Source organism: Aulonocara stuartgranti (assembly GCF_965226115.1).
Source record: "Aulonocara stuartgranti genome assembly, chromosome: 13".
In the NCBI taxonomy this organism is placed as follows: Eukaryota; Metazoa; Chordata; class Actinopteri; order Cichliformes; family Cichlidae; genus Aulonocara; species Aulonocara stuartgranti.
Genome location: NC_138949.1, coordinates 33,345,091 through 33,352,803, shown reverse-complemented (window position 1 = coordinate 33,352,803; position 7,713 = coordinate 33,345,091). Strand labels below are relative to the sequence as shown.

The 7,713-nt window shown below is 43.3% G+C and overlaps 1 long non-coding RNA gene across 1 annotated transcript; it reads right to left on the bottom strand.

Annotated features, from left to right (window-relative positions):
• Positions 1–2,119: 2,119 nt before the first annotated feature.
• On the bottom strand, positions 2,120–5,272 carry LOC309721088. Its single transcript, XR_014280655.1, has 3 exons — positions 4,832–5,272; positions 4,674–4,754; positions 2,120–4,536 (listed from the first exon to the last, which is right to left on the bottom strand). It is a non-coding gene; the product is annotated as an uncharacterized lncRNA (long non-coding RNA).
• Between the last annotated feature and the right edge of the window lie 2,441 nt (positions 5,273–7,713).

The window sequence follows — 7,713 nt, the reverse complement described above, 5'->3', positions numbered from 1 at the left end:
ATATTTTCATTAAAGTTTTTAGGTAATGGATAAAAATTTAAATGATTGTAAAAAGTTCCTTCTTTTTTACTCTCTGAAAAAAAGTAATATTTTTCATAGAAAAGACTTTTTCCTTTGCTTTATTATTTAAGGAGAATCTGGGAATTTGAACCATTTTTCAGGAATTTTGCACATTTATTTTTTAACATTTAATCCAGAAACATCAGGCTGACAGATTTCATCCATTTACTGCAACAGTATTTCTTTATCATATCGAAGAACTGAGATGTATTGTTGGGATTTCACTTTTTTTTCTTCTATCACGATATCTGAGACAGAAAAGTGGAGTTTAAGGTCAAATTGGGCTGAATGAGCCTCATCCGTGGTTTAGACATTTCAGTTTGTCAGTGTCTTGTCAGATTTATAGATCAGTGTAAATGAAGATCTGTTAGAGGGAGCTTCTTCCATATGATGGTGCTGACATGACGACTCCAGGAAATGTTTTTAACTTGAAAGAAATAGGGGTTAGAAGAAAAATCTGTTTATGAATTTCTGCAGGTATGAAGTGATAAATTGTAACTTTTTATATTCAGACATATTTTTGTTGTTCCTGTGATCGTGTGATGTGTGTGAACAGGGCATGGTGGGAACTTGCACAGTGGTCGGGATGGAAGAAACCAGCGGTTAGCCACAGCTCATTCCAACCCCCCTGGACTCTGGGGGGCTCGTCTGCCCGCCTCTCTGTCTGTGAGGACATATGAACATGATTAAGATGACAGCTCTGTTTCTTTTTTCATCTTTCTGATGATTGTTTCTCAAGTCCAAGATGTCCAAAGAAGCTGGAGGCAGAGCACAGAAATACTCTGTGAGGCTAAAACGCTGTCCTGTTTCTCACGTCCGTCCAAAACTCTGAAAACAGACGGAATCGTAGTGAAGATGCTGGCTTCACGTGAGGGTGGACTGTGAACAACAGTAAACGTGATCGGTGTGCCGTGAGTAAAAGCATCGATGCGTGGGCCCGAAACATGAAGCTTCATAAACTGTAGTTCCTCTAGTGTCCACATGAGGCTCCAAAAAGCGAGCCAGTCCCCCAGCTACAGTAACTGGACCTCTGGTCTGTACTTTTGGAGACTTTTAATCCAGTACTTCGGTTTTCCGTGTGCTTTACTGCATTAACAGAAACCTGTGCTCTAGTTTGAGATTTAAGGATTTTCTTTGCCTGATTAATAGTCCAATTAGGGGAGGCTGAGCAAATCATCTAATTGGAAGGTTGCAGGTTCAATTCCTGGCTGCTTTGGTCTAAGTTTCCTTAGGCAGTATACCAAACCCAGAGTTGTTCCTGATGCACTCATTGGAGCATCAGTGTTATAACTAATTCATCACTCTGCATTTAAAAAAATTAAGTTCCCTAATAGAATATCCGACATGTCCAAATTCAGTTACGCTGAGTTTAAAAATGCCAGTAAATGTATTCAGTCGTGTAAACGGTCCATCAGCGTGTATTGTGTATTGTTATAGTTTGCATAGTTTCATAGTCACTGCAGCAGGACATATTTTAGGCTTCTGAGCTGTCAGCGAACAGTTTCCACTCATCTGCATCACTCTCACAGCCCAGCGCACCCCAAAGACCTTCAACAACAACAACACACACAAGGTCATCGTGCATTTCAAACACTGGATTAAGATCGGTCTTGTGATGCCTGTAAAAAGCAAATTTGGCTCCTGGAGGCAGGAGGTTACTCTCACTGAGCCGACAGCTGCTTCCTCTGGCAGATCTCATACTCAGTCATTTAACTCTGGCTAAGTGAGTAACTGATGAGCTCCAAGGGGATGGATCTTCAAAGTCTTCATCACCAGAATAATGTGCATCTGGAGGCAAAACATGACCATCAAGTTATCCACACACGCCCAACACACTGAATCAGGTGTCATAGGTCGTCTTGGTTTTCTGGTTTCAAACCAAAATAAGTGAAGCATTCGCAGATGAAAGCTTCGCGATCGTGTTTACTTGTGTCACATCTGCAACGGGTGTTATTTATGACATCAGCGACCCCAAATTAGTAAAGAACTAGTGTTAGATTTGATACAGCAAATATAATCACTTAAAAATCAGAAAACACAGAACTGGAGAGGACAAAACACTAACGGTGAGACTCAAAGAACTGGAGAAAGTGTTTATGTCCACGTTTTATAAACCATATATGATCCAACAGCTGCTGAAGTAAACCATCTGTTATGGCCAGGATGGCCGGTGTGTTTAAGGTGTGGACCCAAAATCAGACACACAAAGGACAGGACGAAAGTTAAAAAGCGAGCCATTTATTCAGGCTCATGAGAAACACAAAAAGCAAAGGTGAACTATAACAAGAACTCGGATAAGCAAACGATGACATGAACCTGAACCGAAGCTTGAAAATAATCCTGCGAATTGAAGAACACGATGCTGAACAGAGGAAGACAGAAGACGATACACAGGAGGGCAATGAGGGAAGTGAGAACACCTGAAGAAACACAGCTGACACAAATGAACCTGAACAGCAGGGAACACTGAACATGGAACAGCAGACCCTTCAAAGTAAAACAGGAAACTTAAAAGAATGTGGACAAGACAACATGTAAGACTGCACAGAGGACAGGAAACGACTCAGGAGACAGAAAAAACATAAACTAGACCAAAACTCAACTAAAACAAAGTAATAATAACAAAAATGTAACATTTTCTTAATGTTTAATAAGCAGAGAGAATTCAGAATTCGCAGCCCCCTGACAGCATCTGATGGTGTGAAGACAGTTTGACATAAATCAGTGCAGAGCTCACAATTTGATTAAGCAGCCACTTCAAAGTTGAATAAAGATGTATATTGACAGAGTCACTATTCTGTCACTTTGCTTAATAAATAGTAAATACTTGGATCATCGTGTCCACCACATGTCTGTTTTCCTCCCATCTGAACAGAAATTCTTCACATGAAGCATTTGTTTCTATTTCTGCTTCTTCTCCTGGTTTTTGACCTACATCAGCACCATCTGCGTGTTGGGAAAAACCATCCGGCTGTCGATCCTGAGGCCACGGCAGAATGTTAAATGTCTTGTTATGTTATGGTTCCTAACTGCGCTCCAGCCTGTCAGTAAATACTGCAGGCTGGTGTTGATCTTTCATGGAGAGAGTAAACACAATAACACGGCACTTTGACGTCACCGCGGAGGCTCGCACGGCCCTCTCAGTCCTCTGCGCTCCGCCGTGAAATCGTGGCTTTGACGTAGAGAAAAAGGACGCTGTGTGAAGCGGCCGGTCGGCGTATCGCCGGACGCATCTACAGATTGTAACCGTGGCGCCTGGGCCGTGTGGGCTGCAGATAACAGGTTTCTGGGAGCACAGACACACAGCACAGTTGTTGTTGTTGCTCTGATACAAAGGAGACATGCGTGAGGCTGACTTCAGAGGCAGCATTCATAATGCAGCCTCTGACCGACGGTGTCACTTCCCAGCATTTAGGAATCAGTCTGAATTATACGTCTCAGTACTTTAATACTACCTGTAAACGAAAGCTTTGTGTTTTTTGATTGAGTGTTTTAAATAAGTTCTTTTAAGCTATTTAAAAGGAGGTAATGTTGTACTTTTTCAGATCTTTGGAGCATTTTAAAAGAAAAGTGATGAATACTAGACCTTATTTTTATTATTTCAAAAGAAATAAACAGTACTATTAAGTGTTGTAGCTTTGTGTGTTCATACTTGGTGCAGGTAACGCTGATTCTGACGGAAAGGTGTCAGTATACACAGATCATTACAGTTCATGGTGTTTGAACTGCACCACCAATGAGCCCCTTAGCATCCAAACTGGACCCCAGAAGTAGTGTGATACTTTGGGCCATGTCCTGCTGGGAAACCTTGGGTCCTGCCATCCATGTGGATGTTTTCTAACGTGCAGCACCAACCTGAGCATCGTTCCAGACCATGTGGTCTTTCACGCGAGGTGCTCTTGATGTTTTTCAGTGCTTAAAAAACAGATTCAGGAATCTCACTAAGTCTGAGCTTCAGCACGATGATCTATGATCTATTAGTCTGAATAAACTGCATCAGGTTAACATGTGTGATGTAGAGGAACAGAAACAGGCTTTGGTGCCTCAGATCTTTGATCTGTTTTCTGAGAAATCGCCAGATAAAACTTCAAGAATTACATTTTATTACCATGTGGGGTAGGTGGCTGCTCAGAACACGTTCGAGCATGTGAAAGGTCTCCTTTTCACCAACATTTGGTGCCAGGTTTCCAGCCAACACTCTGAGTGTAGCTTTTTTTAGCACTTGCAACTGTAGCTAATGGTTGTGAAGTGGACAAACATCATTGATGTTCGCTACATAGTCGACACCGTTAAAAGAAAAATGATTTTGTGTGTGTATATCCTCTGCAGGAACGTTTTAACAACATAAGCTGACCCACCATAAAGACAATGACCATCCAAAAATGGGCCGAAGCACAAAATAAGGCAGAAACGAGTCCATGCGAATCCTCCAGACAGAAATAACATGAAACTTCATCAGGTCCAGATCCCGAGAGTCTAAGGAGAAGTCATGAAAAACTGATATGAACCTAAAAGGACAGTAATGTTAATATTATTACATATATCACCCCCAAAATAGAAAGGTCCATCAAGATAGTTTGTTTCTGGGCTAAATACCACCATCATTTACTTACAGAGTGAATCCCAGAGTCATGTGCATGTGAAGGTTCTCTGTGGGATTCTTTTGCCTTCAGATCCAGCTTCCTGTCTATACTCTGTGGACCAAAGTCTGTCAGAAAACACATTTGGATCCACTCAAGCTGAAGTGTCTGAGGAACAACGGCACGCAAACCTAAACTTAGCTCCGTTTGGGCTCCTTTAGAAATGCAGATTCCCGATCAGAGCGCAGCACACATCCTGAAAGGGCAAAGTAGTTGTCATCCCGAGAGCGACATTTATACGATACCCCCGGGACGACAGCTCCCTCAGCCAGTTAGTCTTGGAAATGTCACACAGAGCTCTGCTGCCAATGCTGGCAAAAGTTAAAAAGAGAAATTGTTACGCAAAGCTCAAATTCCAATTTCAAGGAGCTCCGTGTTACCTCGGAAAAGCATGAAGGGAACTGTAGAGCTGCTCTGTGTGCGAGCTAGCATCACGCTAATTATCACTATAATAATACAAATAATAAAAAGTATAACGACTGCACAGCTGAGCTGAATGTAACTAAAAATACAGTAAATTACAGTCAATACACATCTATTGGTCAGTTATGCTAATTACAAACATGCAGTAAACTGACCGACGTGTTCATGAAGTGACGTCGAAGCACAAAAACTTTGTAAATGTCAGAGACACATCAGCTGAATTCAGTTTTGTTCATACAGCTCCAAATCATCACAACACTCGCCTCAAGGTGCTTTATGTTGTAAGTAGCGCTGTCAGCGTTAATGTTGGCGATCAGCGTTACCTTGCTAACGGAGATTTACCGCGTTAATGCGGTAATGGCGTTAACGTCATTTTAACGAGATTAACATTGACAGCACCAAGTGTAAGGTAGACCCTACAGTAATACATGCAGAGAAAAACCCAACAATCATATGACCCCCTATGAGCAGCACTTTGGTGACAGTGGGAAGGAAGAACTCCCTTTTAACAGGAAGAAACCTCCAGCAGAACCAGGCTCAGGGAGGGGCGGGGCCATCTGCTGCGATTGGTTGGGGTGAGAGAAGGAAGCTGCAGAGAAAAAAAATGGAAACATATTGGATTTTTTTTTAATGTGAAATTTGTCTTAGAAAACATTTTCATAAGATATCCACCTGTGAAATTACCAACACTCACACACACACGCGCGCACACACACACACACACACACGCACACACACTCGCACACACGCGCACGCACACACGCGCACACACACACACACACACACACACACACGCACACACACACACACACTCACACACGCGCACACGCACGCACACACACACGCACACACGCGCACGCACACACACACACACACACGCACACACACACTCACACACACACGCACACACACACACACGCGCACACACACTCACACACACACACACACACTCACACACGCGCACACGCACGCACACACACACGCACACACACGCGCACGCACACACACACACACACGCACACACACACTCACACACACGCGCACGCACACACACACACGCGCACACACACACTCACACACACACACACGCGCACACACACGCACACACACGCGCACGCACACACACACACGCGCACACACACACTCACACACACACACACGCGCACACACGCACACACACTCACACACACTCACACACACACACACACACACACACACACACAGATACTAAAAGCACAAATAACTTTGATCTTCAGTTTTATTTATGCAGCATGGATTCACAACAGTCCCTTCAAAGTGCTTTTCGTTGTGAGTTTCAGTGTCAGGGATAGATGCAAAATAAAGACACAGAAACTAAAAAAACACAAACAAATAAAAACTGATTCGAACAATAAAAGGGACAATAATAACTTCCATGGAAAAACCAAACAAACAATTTAATAAGTTTAAAAAATGACCACAAAGAGGCAGGAAACAAAAACACGAAGCATGTTTTTGTCATGAGTCGTGTTTGTTTGTTTTTGTTTATTTGTTTAGAGGGGTTGGGGGATTCTCCTGAATCGTCTTCACTTCTTCTGAGTTGGGATTTTATTGTGTCTTAGCGTCTGAAGCTGTCATCAACCGCTGTGTGGAAAATGACGTTTTGCAGTTATGAATCCAGGACTCTCGAGACTAAAATAAATAATTTTATTTTCATGTTTCTCTCTTCTTTGACTTTCCGATAATTATTCTTTCGACTGCTCCGTTTCGCTGTCTCCACATTAGACCGTCTGCTTCCAGTTCCCTCTACCTCAGCATCCTCCTCTGTCACACCAACCCTCTGCATGTCCTCCTGCATTCCATCCATCAATCTTCTCCGAGGTCTTCCTTTCTTCCCTCCTGCCTGAGAGCTCCAGTGTATCCACCCTCCCTCCTCTGCACAGGTCCAAACCATCTCAGCCTCGTCTCCTCAGCTTTATCTCCATTTTATCAGAATAAAATGGAGATAAAGTTTTTGTTGGACTTTGTGAGATTTCGAGGATGAACTCAGCCACCCGCGTCCTGCACAATCCAAAATACTGTATTTTAAAATTTTGCCCCAAACTTCGAGCTCACTGACATCCTGAAAATAGTTCACAAACTAGTTTGAGACTAAAGTTTGATCACAAATTTCTACATTTGAAGGACAAGGTCTGCGCATACAGAGAGGAGCCCCGCCCACACCTCGGACACTCGCACCACTTGTCTGTTTTGCTAACAGACTCGTCAGACGCTGCAAACTGGTTCTGAGACAGGTGAGAATTTGGCCTGCAGGAGCTCTCAGCGCCCTTCAGGACTCTTGTGCACACTGACTGGGACATGTTTAGGGAGGCTGCAACAAATGTTGACCGCACCAACTTAGTACACATCTGTGACCACGCATCCCTACCAGATGCGCTGAACGCACGGTTTGATGCTCAGAATGATGTGTTGCTACGTTCTACAGTTGGACTATCCCAGAGCTATCCAGAGCGTCCTGAGCAGCTGCATCCCTGTCTGGTATGGTAACTGCACTGTATCGGATTGCAAGACCTGATAGTGAGAGCAGCTGAGAAGATCATTGGAGCCTCTC